The following is a 17,056-nucleotide window of genomic DNA, read 5'->3' as shown; positions in this document are numbered from 1 at the left end:
AATAAACTTATACTTGAATAAAAATGTTTAGCAAAATTTTATAGTGCAATACAAATTTAAACACCAATTATGCAATTTTTATATATTTTTTTGTAATTTTTGGGGTCCTTAAAGCCTGTGCTCCTCATGCTTACGCTTAAACCAGGCCCTGAATGTATTAAGATTAAGTATCAGATGCGAACATCCTATTCTACTCATTGATATTTTAATTCTGTAAGAATGTTTTCTCTAAATGATAAAAGTAAAGCCATTAAAACAAAAAATAGGAAACATGTTGCATTCATGCGCTACAAGATTATAAAAACTTTTCTAATGGCTAATAGGGAGCTTCCAAGGGTAAGCAGCCACTATTATTTTAGGAAGTTTGTTTCTTTGTTTTCTTTTTTTTTTCTTCAAAAAGAATATTTTGGAGCAATTTATATATTTACAAATTTATTATGAATAAAAAAGTTTTATACATTTTTTTTTTTTGCATCTATACATTTTCTTCTTCTTATTCGGATTTGCAAGTCTAGTATCCTTTTTCGATTTTTCTAGAACGATGCAAGTTCCAATCAGCAGCACCAGCTAGCACTTTACTGACTTGATGGCTAATGGAATTAGTCTCTGCTTGTTAGTACTTAATTTTTACACTAGCTAAAGAGAGAAAAACAATTAGTCACCTAAGATATAATTACACATTAACTTACACAGTGAAATAGGCTAAATAAATGCATAGTAAGAATTATATATTACACATAACAAAAGATACAAATTATGTATAACAAAATTTATTAATATGACTTAAGTAGTGGGGCTTAATATGACTTAAGTAGTGGGGCAGCAAAGAGAGTTTTGAGTCCCCAGAGCCCTTCGTTATAACATATATTACCAATTCTAATATAGTAGTCAAAAACATGACAAAACTTGGGTCCTTCGGCCTTCCCACCAGGGTAAAATCCCTGGCTGAGAAATTCTCAAGAGATGATTTAAGATCATACAATTGTTTCATCGATGATTAAGGCCTAACTGAACGTTTTCCAAATCAAGCCCTTCTTCAATAACATTTTTACGATGGTAGATCAAATATGAACCAGAATTGAAAAAAAAAATGTCTCAACCAAAAACAATTTTTATAAGCCATCCTTTTTCATCATATCATTGTTCCATTGATAAATATCAGATTGCCAAGTTTTTGATGCTGCCGTGATAAACATAACAGGGCTGCCACTAAGTTATGGTCTAAAAATAGTGGTTTAAGTAAAATTTTAAATAAAAAAGTCTGCAAAACAGTTGCCAAACAAGGAAAATAGTAACTAGTTAAATGAAGGAACCAGTTATGTGGGTGATGGTCTAGTAGATGGACTATTTTCCTAGGTAAAGGATACTGCCTACAGGGCCAGATTTAAGGGAGGGCAGGCGTGGCTACTGCTCCGGGACCTCCACAACAAAGGGGCCCCCACAATAAAATTTTTACAAAATATCCTAACTTTCAAGGGTTGAAAATATCGGATATATACATATATATCAAAATATTCGGATATATATATCAAAGTATCTAATATTTTCGAAAATATGATGATCTTTTGGAACCCTGATTAGGGGCTTCCACTCCTTCATTACCCCAGGGCCTCCACATTTCCAAATCCGGCCCTGACTGCCTGAATAGATTTTGAAAACTTTTGCAACTGAAGTTCTTTTAAAGACTTACAGCCAATGAGAGCCCCTTTTAAAACTTAAATAAAAAATATGACTCCGACAAAAGTCAAAGTTTTTTAGAAACCTTTTATTGGTGAGTAAGAGTATATTATACATTTTGTCAACAGGTCATTATATATATTTTGGTATGCAATAAATCTACTTCATAATACATACTTTTTTCTTTTTCAAAAATTTGTATGGGCTTTCACATTTTTCAAAAAAAGTTCTAAATCTTTTTTTGAATGATTCTAATTTCCTCAATCAGTAAATAGGCATATATTATTAAATTTCAATTAGGATAACATGGTGGGTCACAATTAATGAAGATATGTTTCACTAGAACTTTCAGTTCAGAGACTTTCGTAAATATGCATAATCTATTTTTGCGGAATTTCTCTTCATTCATAAGCTCACATGTGTTTCTATTGAAAAAGAGATTCCTTGTGACTTTGAAAACATGCTCAAGCAAGTTTTATTGCTATTTTGGCCATCAAATAGTTCATTACAGTGTATAAACTAGGGATGCACTGATAAGCAAATTGGCCAATTAACCATTAGCTGATTAATTATAATCATAATGGCTTTTACTGCTCTCTCAGTTGAAAAAAAAATACCTGCATTAAAAACAAAAACATATGACACAATAACATTTTTGCTCAATTAAAGGGTGTAATTTTGAAAGCAAATTGTAAAATGTTGTAGTTATGTGTATAAAAAGAGAGTACAATAACTGAAAAACATTTTTTTTTGCTTGAATAGGAGTATTCTGTCAAAAGTTTGAGAGGAAGCGAGGGGAACTGAGTCAGGCTGCATATAACCACCTACTATGTTTCTTAAACAATAAAAAAAAATATTTACTTATGTATAATAAATTCACCCATAGTTTCTTGTTCTAGGCATACTTAATATATAATTTTATTCAAAAAATAATTTTCCTGCCCATTAAAATCGTCAGTATGACTAATTACCAACGAATTGGTGCATTCCGAGAATAAACTCTCGTCAGTAAAAAGTTTGGGGAATTTTTAGCTACTTACTAGTACACAACTTTCAGAAAAGGTAAGTTACAAAATTATAAGGTACCAATTTCAGGAATTTTGCTATACTTACGAATGCATCACTTTTAACTGCATCAAACCATTAATGCTTGACAGACACAAAACAAATTCATGTTCTGCAGCATTAATATCGCCAATTGCAGCTGCAACTTGAGAGCTTTCTTAGACATCACATTCATCTCCACCTTTTCCTGTAGCAACTTCGCTTCTCTTTTCAGCTTTTTGCCGTCTTTTTAAGCTTGGCCAAAAGATTCAAAATCTCTTGCAGAACTATAAACTAATTAAAAGGAAAATAAATTCTTTTTAAAAAGGCATCAAGTTATAATAAAAATACAGTCGGATCCCGATTTATGCGAGGGATGCGTTCCAAGACCCCTCGCACAAGTCGAAATTTCGCGTTGTGGAACAATGCATGTTTAGAAATTTTTTGTAAGCATACCTAATTACTTCAGACAAGTGTTAACGCCCCTTAAATTGTCTAAAAACTTTTCTTAACTATATATTACTGTATCTGTTATAAAGAAATGATTTTTTTCCACATTTTAGCGTTACATAACTAAGCATTAAAGCATTACAATTTAACATAAATTACTACTACAAAGCACAAAATCAATGAGCAATGAGAGACATGAATTAAAACAGTACGGTACTTACATTAAGTACTGTACAAACCATACTGCATCTTTGTAAACCATCTTTTGTCGGATGTCTTTTCATCCATAAGCTCATTATTTTTTGCATTGAAAAAGGCATTCCCTGTAACGCCGAAACACGTGTCTGCTGTAATTTGCAAACTGGTGCTTCTTCTAATGTTGTTTTGTCTTACCATGCTGCATTATATTAGCACTGAACAGTAGATATCGTAAACGTAATTATAATTTTTAAAAGGATGAAGATGATGGTTTATGAAAGTGTGGGAGCACCCCTCTTTCTGGCTTCTTTAAGTCACAATGAAAGAGCAGTTTCTATTCTTATGATTGTATTTTGCTCAGACATTACTCTGCGAGTTTCAGTATCAAAACTAAGTTCTGAACTTTTACGGATTTCCTTTTCTTGAATTTTAATTGCACGTATCAAAGATACACTCATACCTGATTGCTGTACTACTTTGAATCCACTTATTAATTGTTCAAGCATATTGAGAATCTTGACATTTTCTTTAATGGTCAGAAGCTTTCTCATTTTCTTTCCATTTTCGCCAACTTTAGATGAAAAAGCGCGTTTGGGAGCCATTCTATCTTATCAACGTTCATATGTAGAATGAAAAAAAAAACCATTAAGAATCGGAGCGGTTATTTTCAGGCCTGGATTTACTTACAAGCTAAGCAAGCTATAGCTTAGGGCCCCCAACTGCCGGAAATTTGTATGATTTGTTTCAAAAATAAAGTACTTGAAAAATAAATTTTATTTTCTAGTACTTGAAAACTTTGAAAAGTGTAGCTACAAACAACAAATGGGAGGGTGTATGGAGAAGGAATGCAAATTCAGCTCCTTGCTTTATCCTGCACTAAAAATGTAAAAACCATGGTTCTTATGTTTCTGAAACATATTAAATATTTTTGTGACTCACATGTTTCATATCTTGCTATTTATATAACTCCGAATGCAGAATTTTGGAAATTCTTTTGGTGTTGCTTGCTTTTATCTTACTTCTGCATATTGTCAATCTGTTTAGCCCAAAAATAAAATTACAATCTACTTCTACTCCTCTTTGTTTTCTGTCCCACTTGCAACTGAAGAGAAGTTGTTGTAATGAGAAATCTATAGTTTTTTTTTTCTTTTACATTTAAAATAGCTGTTTCTTACAAAGTTAGAACAGGAGTTTAAAAATTTAGGATCAAGTGCTAAAATATCAGACAGAAAAGTACAAATGAAGTGAGCTAAAGAATTTTAATTGTTTTAGAGTTCTTGAAAATAATTAGTAAGTCTTTGAAAATCCGAAGCAAAGTTGGGCTCCAATTTTATTTCTTAACAAGTGCATACATTAGGAATTGTTCAAATAGGCAGTATGTTACTGTCTTGTTACCTATTTTCTAAATCTGTACACCATATGTTTTAAAGCATTTTTTACAATTGATCATTTTATATTTAATTCGTATTTGTTGGTGGGTTGGAATGATAATTAAAAACTAACTGTATCGAAAGCCAATGTATTGTCTTTTCTCTTCCCACACTCTTTTTCTCTGTCAACTTCTGTCATTGATTCGTCAAATCAAAAACAATTTCTACTGTACATTATCTTAATTTGCATATTATCTTAATTAAAGTATATAACTTTAAAAAAGTTTTGTTTGCCTATTTCTGTCCTGGTATTTTTGTAGTTCCAACTACATCTTATAAGGCTTCAAAATGCAGAACTTAATATCTATTTTTCAAACTTTCCTCCAGGGGAGAAACACCCGTACCCCCTACAATTGGGGATATTCTATACTCAACTTAAAGAGGAGTCCTGGGTCTCAGCTCTTGAAATCATTCCCCCTCTTAAGGCCAATCCCAAAAGGACACCAGGGAAAAAGCAATCAAAAAAGCAAAAGTATTGCTGTATGTAGCAGATGAAAGAGACAAACATAGTAAAGGAGAAAAAAAATAAAAAATTGCATCTTACACCACTGAGAGAAACAGTGTCCAAACTACATCAGGTGGCCCCATACCTGAAACAGCTTAGGGCCCCGCTAAGTCTAAATCCGGTCTAGGTTATTTGTATAAACTAAAACAAAGCATTGCTTAGGTTTAGACTAATACAGTGTGTGAACTTCTGATTTCAGTGATGTTCAAGGGATGAAAGTCCATTCACAAAACCAATATTTAGTGTCAACGAAGCCTACGCAGCTCCTTTCCAAAAAATTTCATGTTGCAGGCAAGCAATTTGCGTCAGCAATAAAAAAATTCATTACTTTGGAAAAAACTCGCCTTACAGTCATTTCGCGAAAGTCGGATGGCGTTGTTGCGGGATCCGACTGTATGTATGTGTTGCAATCAGGGTTGGGTTTTGGACTGTCCAAAACTGTTTAAAACTGTCCGAAAGTGTCTTAAACTGCCCAAAAGTATGCTAAAACTAAAGTGTAATCTAATCAATTCATATTTACTGCAATATTCGTGATGCATAAATATAAATATTAATTAGTTTTAATTAATGAGTATTTGATAATATTTTTCCTCAAAATGTTCACTTACGAAATATTTCACTTAAAAAAAATTTGCAAATAACGCTTTACATAAAAACTTTCTTATGTAACAGTCAGTAGAGTTATGAACGGAAATTCACAACAGTACCAAGATAACTAATTTCAGTTCCATTAAAACTCAAAAGAATGTTACTAAATGTGTAAAGTAAAGTGTGCAAAGAAAAATCTGATTTTTTAAAATAGTTTTTGCACTTAAGTTTTATATGAAGTTTTAATGAAAATTCTTTTTTCACTCATACATTAACGAACAAGACATTGATCATTAAATATATGCACTCGAGTGGCCCTTAGCTATAGGACATTTTTCAGAAGTTAAAATTGCATTGATACCCACCCTCTTATTTTGTTCCAATGGACAAAAGAACAGCCTGTGCAAAATTTCCCTTCAATTGGACAATTTCTAGGGGTACCTCAAATGCTTGAAGTTCAGTCACACACACACACACACACACACACAAAGTCCTAGAAATATAGTAAAAAAAATTTAAACTGCATTTTTCTTTAACATCATAAATACATTTTATTAGGACTAATAATTTTTATAGAATCAAAACATAGTAGAATAAACCAATGTTGAACATTATTCTTTCTTAAGTCAGGATTTTGTATCAGAAGTGCAATTTTTATGGTCTTCAGCAATGATGTGTGAAGCAATTTTTTTTCCTCCCTTTCATCTTCTCTGAAAATATTATTGTGTTTCTGAATCAATTTTACACCTCTTTCTGCAGCATCATTCACAAAAAGTGTTTTGTCAAGTTTTTCCATTAATAATATAATATCTAAATTCATCCTTCCAAGTTGAAGCCTTTGTTAAAGAAATCAGAGCTGATTGCCGGGTAAAGAAATATTTTGTAACAGGTATTTCAAAATATTTATCAGCTTCTAGCATAATTTGAGTCATAATTCTCTTAACCCTAGTTGGAATAATATCATCTAATAAGGAAAGAGTCATAGTTTCGTGAACCAAATTTAAGCCATGGCTTAAAATTTTTTTGAGAGTAACTTTCTGATTTCTGGATCAATATCCTGATAATTGATCATGTGATGCATGAATAGAAAATCTGGATAGGGAGCTTTTACAGCTTTTGGGGAGAGAAAGCAGTTTCGAATGTAGACTCGAGCCCAAGAAAAATACATGATGTTCTTAAAGTGTTCCTCTCCCTTTTAGATAGCTGAAATTGACCCTAAAGTAGTTAAATCTTGAATACGTAAAGAGCCTTTGAGATCCACCTAGCATGACTTTATAGTTCCTGGCTTACAAAATGATATCCCATTCCTTAAAATCCCGGTAAGATTGTTATAGCTAATTCTAAAAAATCTTGATGATCATCACGCTGTTGTTTCTGAATAGAAAGTTGTTGTTCAAGAAATTCGAGCATGGTTGAGAATATATCATCAAGTACTTCCATAGTTACCAGATATATATCTTATTTGTCAAATTTTGTCCTGGTTCTCTGTCACTGTCGTCAAAACCATCGTTGCTTGAGATGTTTGAAACTAGAAGCTAAATCATAAGCTTTTGATGAGACATTGTTATTCCATTTCTTCATAAGTTCTTTTTGTTTGAACAACTCCCTTTTGGAGCCCGGGTGTCCTTTTTTGCACTGAAGAATTCAGAATTTCCTATTATTTTCATTTTTGATGTCTTTCAAAGCATATGTACATGCACTGTCAGAGAAATAATCCGTATTTTCAAATCTCTCCCCTCAAAAAGATCTTTTCCCCTCCCTTTTTTAACCTGAAATTATTGAAAAAAAAAAAATCTGTAATTATTTCATGCATTATAGAGTTAGGCTAACTTATCAATTCAGTGTCCATCCTTCTAGTAGGAATTGGTGAGTTTTTGCCAGGAAACAGAAATTCTTGAAGCAATAACGCTGTACTTCTTGCTTTTTTGTTATTGTAAAAAATAAAAAAATGCTTAAAATTTGCCTATTTGATGGCATTTTTACTACAGTAATTTAATTTGAGAGGTAATCGAGAAGATCTACATAAAAATCTCTTCTTAACTTGCGTGAACAACTACCGGTAGACCAGGGTTCGTACGCTCCTTCAAAACTTCTTCATTTAGGAAATTGTTTTGAAGGGCCCTTCAAACTCCTACATCACTCCTACATAACCATCCTCTATGACAGTCTTTTAAAATACTTTGATCAAGAACTATTAGCTTTGCCACAAGGGCAAAGAGGGGGGGGGGGAATTCTGTCTCAACTGAGTTGATCGCAGTTGGGAAAGAAAAATAAACACGTTGAGATTTGGCATATTTTATTGTTAAATTAAACACTTTCTTTTTTTTAATAAATAAATGTAACGTAGCAGTTTTGTATATTTTGCTATTTAATTTTTATATAGATGTAATTTACAGATTGATTAACAGAGTTCATAAAATTTGAAGGTTAAGAGAAATTCTTAGGTTGTCATTTGAAAAGTAATATTATCTGGAAGAAATAATTATTTGTAGGAGAAAAACATTTGCCTGTAAAAAGACATCACTGAGCATAAAAAGGGCATTGAAACTAAGAAAGACATATAATTATTCCTGAAATCGAACAGTTTGAGGAAGACTGAAAGGAAACAAATGTCAACAGCTCAAAAATTTTTTTTTTTTTCAAATTTAGTAGGTCGATCAAGTAAGATTTACAAAGTAAATCAATGTTTTAGTGTATTTTACTATTAAATTACAGCTTTTTCTTTTGAAATTTTAATGTAGTATTTTCGCATATTTATTTATTTTTCATAAAGATGTGATTTACAAATTGCTTATAGAAGTCATAAAATTTGAAAATGAAAATATTACATTAGATGACTAAGATGACTTATATGAAACTATAGTTCTCATACGCTTATATTTTAAAGTTTTATGATTATTGCTTTTCCCCCTACCACACTCTCAGCCGTAAAAGTCAGTTTGTCTAATTACTGTATAAATGTTTAAAAATACATGAAGTTTTTTTAATGATTGTGTTAAAAAAAAATTGTTTAGTAAATAGCAGTTTTGACATGATAAATGGGATCCTTCACAAGTGATGTCATTGAAGGGGAGACAGGTTCATGAAATTGTGACAAGGGGAGAGAGAGGGTGAGAAAAAGTGACACAACAGTTATTAACACAATATGTTTACAAAAAATATGACATGTGACTAGGCCAGGAGTAAGGTGTAGTGTGACACTTTGCCAAAGAGGGAAGGGGGTCAAATATGTTGAAAAAAAGTGATATTTATGCACTGCACTATAGTACTCCTTCAAAATCTCATTTTACTCCTGCAAGATGCTTTCATTTTATTTTTGAAATCGAGTACGAACCCTGTAGATGTTGGTGCTATGTTACAAGCCTAGTTTGATCGTCACAATAATCAGGCCAAAGTTACCAGCAGCGTGAAAATTAGTGATAAAAGACAATGCTGTACTTGGTTAGAAAATAAGTCAACAATGCACATTTTGTAAAAATAGAGTTACCGCACGAAGTGAAAATTAAAGTTAAAAGATAATGTTATACTTAGTTAGAAACTAAATAAAAGATACACATTTCATAAAAATAGAGTTACAAATTTAGTTTATCTAACCACATGAAAAAAAATATATAGATTTATTTTGTAATATCAATTATACATTAATCATAAGTGTTTTCTTACATTCACTCAACAAAAGTAAATGCCATGTTATAGAAAACACTGCATGCTAACGAAGTTAATAAAACTGAAACTAAATTAAATTTCTACTTAATTTTAAATACACTCATAAATTTATGTGTTCTTATAAAAATAACTCGGCTAAATATTCACAGAGAAGCTTTTGGTTAGATTGTTGTAGAAATGATTGCAAAAACGTCATGAGTCACTAGCGTTGTCTTGGGGAAAAAGCTTCGAAAGAGTCAGAATCAGAAAAGAATCAGATGAAAAGCGGGAAAGCTGAACAAAATCTCAAGAAAAAGCAGTTTGAATAAAATAACACTTGTGACAGGAAATAAGGCCATAAAAAATCCAGATCTGCTAGAAATTTGCTTTTAAACTTGAAAACATATGAATAAAATGTTTTTTCGGTGAAATTTCGACAATTTCATGCTATTTGAGGCACCCTTTAAACTTTTCCGATTGAGCTAATAATTTGCACACATTGTTTTTTTGTCCATTGAAACAAAATAGGGGGGTGGGAGCTACATTCTCACAAAGTGGAAAAATAAGGGCCACCCTAATATGCACTTATATTTTTTAACTTGTGAAAATTTCTTTTTGAAATTCATATTTTTAATACATTTTGCAATTTCAAAAAAATCGTCATTTATTGTATTTAAGTCAGTTATTGCACTATATTTTGAACACTTACATTTGCATGCATGCATAAATGTCGAACTATTATGAAAAAAAAAAACCATGCGGACGAACAAATTAAAATTCTTAATAAAGAATTAAACTTCTATGTTCCTAGAATAGATTAAGCTGTACAAATAAGTTATATATATATATTATTTATACTTGAATGTCCAGTCCACATTGAATAAATATTCAATTTAAAACATATTTTGACACATTTTGCTCTGTTTTTGATACTTTCTCACAAAATACAGTTTCACTAAAAATGCAGTTTTGGACAGAATGGTAAAAACCATGGTATTTACCATAGTGTCAAAAACCTCGCCAACCCTGTGACAATGTTATTAAAGTAAGTAGTAGATTTTAACTTTCAGCTCAAAAGTCAACACTTAGCAAAAAGGTCAATTGGACCAGAATTGAATTAGAAAAAAAAAGCTGTTTTCAATGTTAAGGCAATAAAAACTACACTTACACCTTTCTTGAGTGTGAGACCTCTTTACAAGTATTCACAGCAGTAGATTCCTCTAGTAGAGATATCTGACTGTTGCAGGAAATTACAAGAAGCAGTTTTATTTTTCTACAATTAAAGTAAAGAGTGAATATTTAATTTAAATACAATTATAGATATAAATATGTTAGTAAGGAAATAAATCCGGCATACACTTACACTGACAGAATTTATTCTTAAAGTGTCTCCTGGTAACATTGTTTACAAATTATCCCTTTCAGACCCAAGCAAAGAATGAAAGCTTAATATTTTGTACAATGAACTTGAATAATTGTTTTGATTAGTACAAAGTAGAAAAGAGTAATGTTTTTTTTTCTATTTGAGGGTGGGCTTAGAGGGGATGTATCGCATGTGATATAGTAAGAACCAGACACTACAATCAGGAGTGTTTTATTTCCGAATAAGATTCGACTAGTTTGTTTAGTTATAGTGCTAACAACACAATATATGCACAGCATAAATACTAGATGAAAATAGGCTTTATTTTTATGTTGTAACGTTACATGATTCTTTTTACTTTCATGAAATGGCTTAGAACAACTTCTTTTTGCAATGAGACAAGTCAAGGAAAAAAAAACTTGCAGTCTCTACAATGGGTATAGTACTTTGTCAATCATTTGCAACTGAATGAGCTCCAATTAGAATCACAGTGACTAATAAAATCTAAAATTTCGACCAGTATTAAAATTTTACTGAGTAAAAAATGGAAATTAAAGAAAAGGGCATAACAACATATATAGCAAACAATTCCAGTAAAAAATTAAAATGAATTGAAGGATTCGGAGGGGGGGGGGGGGGTTGGTTTTACTAACCTTAATTGCTTACATCAATACACCTCCCCCCCCCCCAAAAAAAAAACTGAAACTGACATAAAAGTTTATTTCCAAAAGCCATCAAGTCCCATTGCATCATAAATATACAAATAAATTGTACAAGCTACTGTGTGGTAATATTTCAGAGAAATTTTTTTTCTTTGGCTTTAAATTAGTGCAGAGTACATATAAAAAGGTGGTCCCCCCTCAAACATGTTTCTCTCAACTACAGCATTGATTACACTTCAAAAATTTATTTTTCTAGTGCTTACTAAATAATTCTATTCTTGAAATCTTCATAACCTTTATCCTTGTACTATAAATAACTCAACGAAATACATATTTGACCTTTGATACAGCATACAAATTTAGCATAGTGAGTATTAGAAATAATAACCACACATTGATATTCATCGAAATAATTTGAACAAATGTAATTGTAGAACTAATACTTCTTAATTCCTTACTTCTGAAATGCTTACTAATTTGGAGCAAGGACCCATTGAGATTAAATCTCTTATCCCTTTTATATCATAATGATCTGTTAAGAAAACAATTAAGCCATGGTTGTCAGCTTTGTTACTAAAAATGCCAGTGTTTAAACCGAAATTACTAATATACACCAGCAGGCTGAATTTGCAAAACTTGTAACTGAATAATTACTAAATTCCGCATCTAAAGTAAACTCCGTCAAAGTAGCAAGTTTCCAGACTTTACCGCTCAGTGGATTTCCAGTAGAGACGTACCGAGTACTCGGTAACTACTCGGTACTCGGCCTACTCGGCCAATTTGCCGAGTACTCGGTACTCGGCCCAAATTCTGATCAGATACTCGGCCCAATACCGAGTAGTTGCAAAAAATTGAATATTATCCAAGACAGATACTAAAATTTAAAAAAAAAGAGCAAGCATTATATTCTGCAATCATTTACAATTAAAATTTATAAGTCAAATTTAAATTTTGAGAATAATGAAGTTTGTAATGCTTCAATGGAAAAAATCTTTATTTTAATGTCCGCGAAGTTAATAAAACTTATTTATTAAAAATTATGCAAAAGAGGTAAGTATAGAAAATATGGAATTTTCATATTAAAAATGGATTTTTGCTACAAACAAAAATTAGTTATAAAAAATATAAAAATTTAAAAATACCTTTGCTGAAAAAATAAAAGGAAATAAAACAATGTTAAAAGCACAGTGCAGGAACACTGCAGACACGTGTTTTGGCGTTACAAAAAATTCCTTTTTCCGACAAAAGTCGGATGTTTTTTGTCGAATGTCTTTACATTCTTTAGCTCACATGTATGCATTGAAATAGAGGTTCCTTGTAACGGAGGGGGGGGGGGGCAGAAACACATGTCTGTAGTGTTCCTGCACATTTGTTTTATCTGCTTTTAAAAATTATTTATGTTTGGCGGACTAGAACTATAATTGATTGGTATGCAGTGAAACCCTCCTAACGGACACCCCTCTATGCCGACAATTTTTAATTCCCCAGTTCCAATGCAAATAACATTATTAAACCCCTGTCCTGTGGACACCTCTCTATTGCGAACAAAAAAAATTGTCCTGTTAGTGTCCACATTAGAGGGATTTTACTGTAATTTGTTTTAATACCAACTCGATTAATCATACCTTTAGTTTATTTATTTTTAATTTTAAAAATAATGTTTTTGTAAAATTTTTGACACAAACAAAATTGTTTATATAATGCGTAGTTAAATTTCAGCAGGAATTTAGTTTTAAAAACTATTGTATGGACAAGGAGGTCTATACAACTATTCCAATAAGTTCAAAATTCATCACATGTGTGTCGGTGGTTCTTTTTAAAACATAATTTGTACTTGGTAACCTCGGCCGAGTAGTGAAAGGCCGAGTACTCGGTACTCGGCCAAAGTGCTACTCGGTACGTCTCTAATTTCCAGTTTCGGTTTCAAGAATGAGGGGGGGGGGGGGGGGGGCTCTGGTCACAAGTCAGAAGCTTCACCAATCAGGCCACCACAGTCCTATATGACAGGTTGATGGCATCCCTCCCTACTGCAGAAACAACTTAAGAATTCAATTCATCTCTCTCCCCCAAGGTACAAAGGTGCACACCCTTTCAAATGTTACAGATTATTCATTTAGAAAGAGACTGATCTCGCACCGAAAAATAAGACAAAACAACCCTCTCAATAAAAAGCCCCTTTAAATTTCAGTGGTGCTGTTTGTGCTATAGACCCCCCCCCCTCTTTTTAGTGGGCACCCCTATAGAAGTCAACTCAATTTTGAAAAACTTGAGTTTTAATTACTCAAAAACGCAGTTGAAACATTTCAAGATCTCAATTTGAAACATTGTGAAATATGAATTCAAAATACCCCAGCAGTCAATCACTCGAGTTCCCGATTTCAAAAAGTCTCGATTATCAGAAGTACTTGATTCCCGAGATCTTGATTATACCCATCACTATTCTTTATGGTAAGCTTAACAAAAGAGCTTGATGGGCCGCAAGCAGCCTATCAGCTACTAATCCGGTATTGCTGGTTTAGTCACCTGCAAGATTTTGAATGCATACAATGAGGATTAAAAAATTTTCAGCAGAAATTGTAATTGACTGGCAAGGCCGCTTAAAAAACTTGAAGGCTGGAAGAGATCTTGGCTTTATGCTAAAATTATTGCTAATTCATTCGAAAAACATTCAGCATAACATGTATACTTGCTTTAATTCCTTTTCTGCAATGAATTGGATAACGCCTCATGCTCCTTCTTTATGAGGGTTTTTTTGTGACCCTCTTGCCTGGTTTTTCATAACCCCTCTGAATAACACCACCCCGTAGCACCAACAAATGACCACTTCTTTATACACATACATTTTCCAGATGTGCTAACTGAAATAGTTTGTCAAATGGTTAGTATCATAAAAAAATTAAGATTAAGTCAGTAAACATGATAGTAAGATCATGGGTTATCAGTCAATGGTAACTGTAGGTTATTGCCATGGATGGATCCAGATGATTACCTTTCAATAAATTCCAAAACCTCCGCCCTTTAACATCACCGATGATTGTCACAAATTAAGTTTCTTTTGCTTTATTTCTATTTGTTGGGAGTGGATTGGGACGTCCTGAACCCTTTCCTTTAACTAAACGTCATCAAAGGTGTCCTAAAATTGCTTTTTTGAATTTCAATTTATACTTTCTAGGGGGGATCTCCCGAACCCCACATAATGTCATCTACAATAGAGTTTTTGGAACTTTGAAAAACTACCTGTGTTCCGATTAATATTACTAAAGTGTTAAGCAACATGCTACGATTGCATTTTCAAGACAACAATTCTGAAAAAATTCCCATAGAGAGCCCACTTTTTCACAACATTATAGATCATCTAAAATTACATTTTTGGAACTTGAGAAACAAAAATAGGTTGAGGGACAGTTCCTGCATCTCGGCTCAAGGAGGAGCCGATTGTTCCTCCCTTGCATCCGTCCTTGGTTATTATAGAACCATATCATAAAAATCGGCACTAAATAGATAGTGTAAGGCTTACTTATGGTCAAATATCTGTTCAAACAGGAGAGTATAGCACAGCAAGACTCGGAAAAGCTCCGACTATTGTGGCAATTATGTAGTGAATTTCCGTTCTTTAATCCATGACTGAAGAGAGAAATCTTGAAATATCTCTAGAGACTTTGTAGTGGCTTAAAAAAAAAAAAAAATCAGGACACAAAATTACAAAAATATCAGAACACTTAACATTTTTTAAAAAGTAGTGCACATATATACTATTGCACTCAGTAGCAAAATGAAATGTATATCATCAGATATTACAAACAAGTTTAGTACACATGTTTTTCATTTATTATTATTATTATTTTTTGCACTGGAAATTTGTCATAAAAAGACCAATGCAAATTGTAGGGCTCACAACTACACTGTTACAAGTTTCTAAAAGTCCATTTTTTTTTCAAATTCAGGCCCTTGTTAGCTTTAAAATATCGGTTCCATTTCGAGTTTTACTCAGTGATTCCTCTGTCCCCTTCTATTTTTTTCTCAAACAAAGTATCAACAGTAGCAGATACAAGGGGAGAGTCATGGAGGCTGGACGGTCATACCCCCCCCCCCTAAACAATCGAGAACTTTATGTGTAAAATGTAGATGATTACAGTATCTTAACATTTCATTTATTATTTTTAAAAGTAAACATTTGAACTACTTCATCTCATTCCTCATGAAATCAATTTGCAATGTTTATCCCCAGTTAGGTGTCTTATAACAGGCTGATTTGATGCTTTTTATTTAACCGCAAGCAGTTTTTGAAATTTTTCGTACCTAAAACTGTAGGTTCGTTCACGGGGGTCGTCATTCTTCAGCTAACCCTCCCCCCAAAATAGTTTTCTGTATCAGCCCCTGAGTATCAATATATTGTTAATAACATTACCATACTTGAAAGTTATGAATCAAATGGTGAGAGAACAGCTAGATGCAATATACCAACTGGAGTTCAAAACTATTGGTTAGGTGTAAATAATTCATTCAGCATAATTTCTAGTGTTTAGCAAAACAATATAAAACAGAATCTATCAATTAATCGGCTAAAATTCAATAAGCATTGATGCATCCTCTATGCGATAATACCTTTAACCAGTCATGTTTTTTCTTTAGGGGTATATGTACTCCCAGTAATCCATTACGCACAATGTGTATGCGATCATATACATAATATACCACAGTATGAAAATTTTTGAAGCTTGAGGGTAAACGCTATATGTCTAAAAAATGTTTGAGAGTATATAGCGTATATGGAGAACACCACTGCTTTTAACATGAAAATGTTTGTACTGATTAATCAGTTTCCAATGGCGGGTAGGTAAATCAGCAAAGCAGTGGATTACCAATTACTGCCGGAGTCTACTAATTACTGCTGGTTAACTAGGGAACTGCTAATTTTAACCTTTTGAAGTTCAGATTAAGGACCTTGAATAAATTAGGTACTTTTCCTAAGGAACAAACTGAAAACCTGTTGGGATCATCAGGACAAAAAGTTAATACTCATGACAAAATATTTTTTATCAGGATAATCAGGACAATTACGAAGCCTGCTGTGAGCAATTCAAGCAAACAAACGGAAAGCCTCATTTTAGTGTCATGCCAGCACTAATAAAAGGAATTGAAAAAAAAAAAAGGCTTCATGAGAAGTTTCAAGTTTATAGACTCGTTCGTTCACAAACAAAAGAACAAATTTAATGGTAGCAGTAGGTAATCACAGAGTACAAACCTGTATCGGTTCAAACTATCATGAACTCATCGATATTTTTATTAAATAAGTAACACTGAATTATATATACGAATTGATACGTAGCTACAATACGACTTACAATCTGTAATCTGTAAACAAACATCTGTTCGGTTTCCGCTGCCGTACAGTGACGTGAAAAACCCGTCAAACAGGTCACGTGAACCAGCCGGCATCCTAGCTGTGGAGACTAGGCTGCCAGCCAGCCGGCAGCCAAGTCTCGGCCCTGTG

General features: G+C 32.7%; 1 long non-coding RNA gene across 1 annotated transcript; it reads right to left on the bottom strand.

Annotated features, from left to right (window-relative positions):
• Positions 1–344: 344 nt before the first annotated feature.
• LOC129229338 (uncharacterized) lies at positions 345–15,142 on the bottom strand. The gene is made up of 4 exons (XR_008581086.1): positions 15,080–15,142; positions 10,706–10,810; positions 2,791–3,015; positions 345–636 (listed from the first exon to the last, which is right to left on the bottom strand). It is a non-coding gene; the product is annotated as an uncharacterized LOC129229338 (long non-coding RNA).
• Positions 15,143–17,056: the final 1,914 nt, after the last annotated feature.

This window comes from Uloborus diversus, chromosome 9 (genome assembly GCF_026930045.1).
Source record: "Uloborus diversus isolate 005 chromosome 9, Udiv.v.3.1, whole genome shotgun sequence".
NCBI lineage: Eukaryota > Metazoa > Arthropoda > Arachnida > Araneae > Uloboridae > Uloborus > Uloborus diversus.
This window is presented reverse-complemented; position numbering and strand designations above follow the sequence as displayed.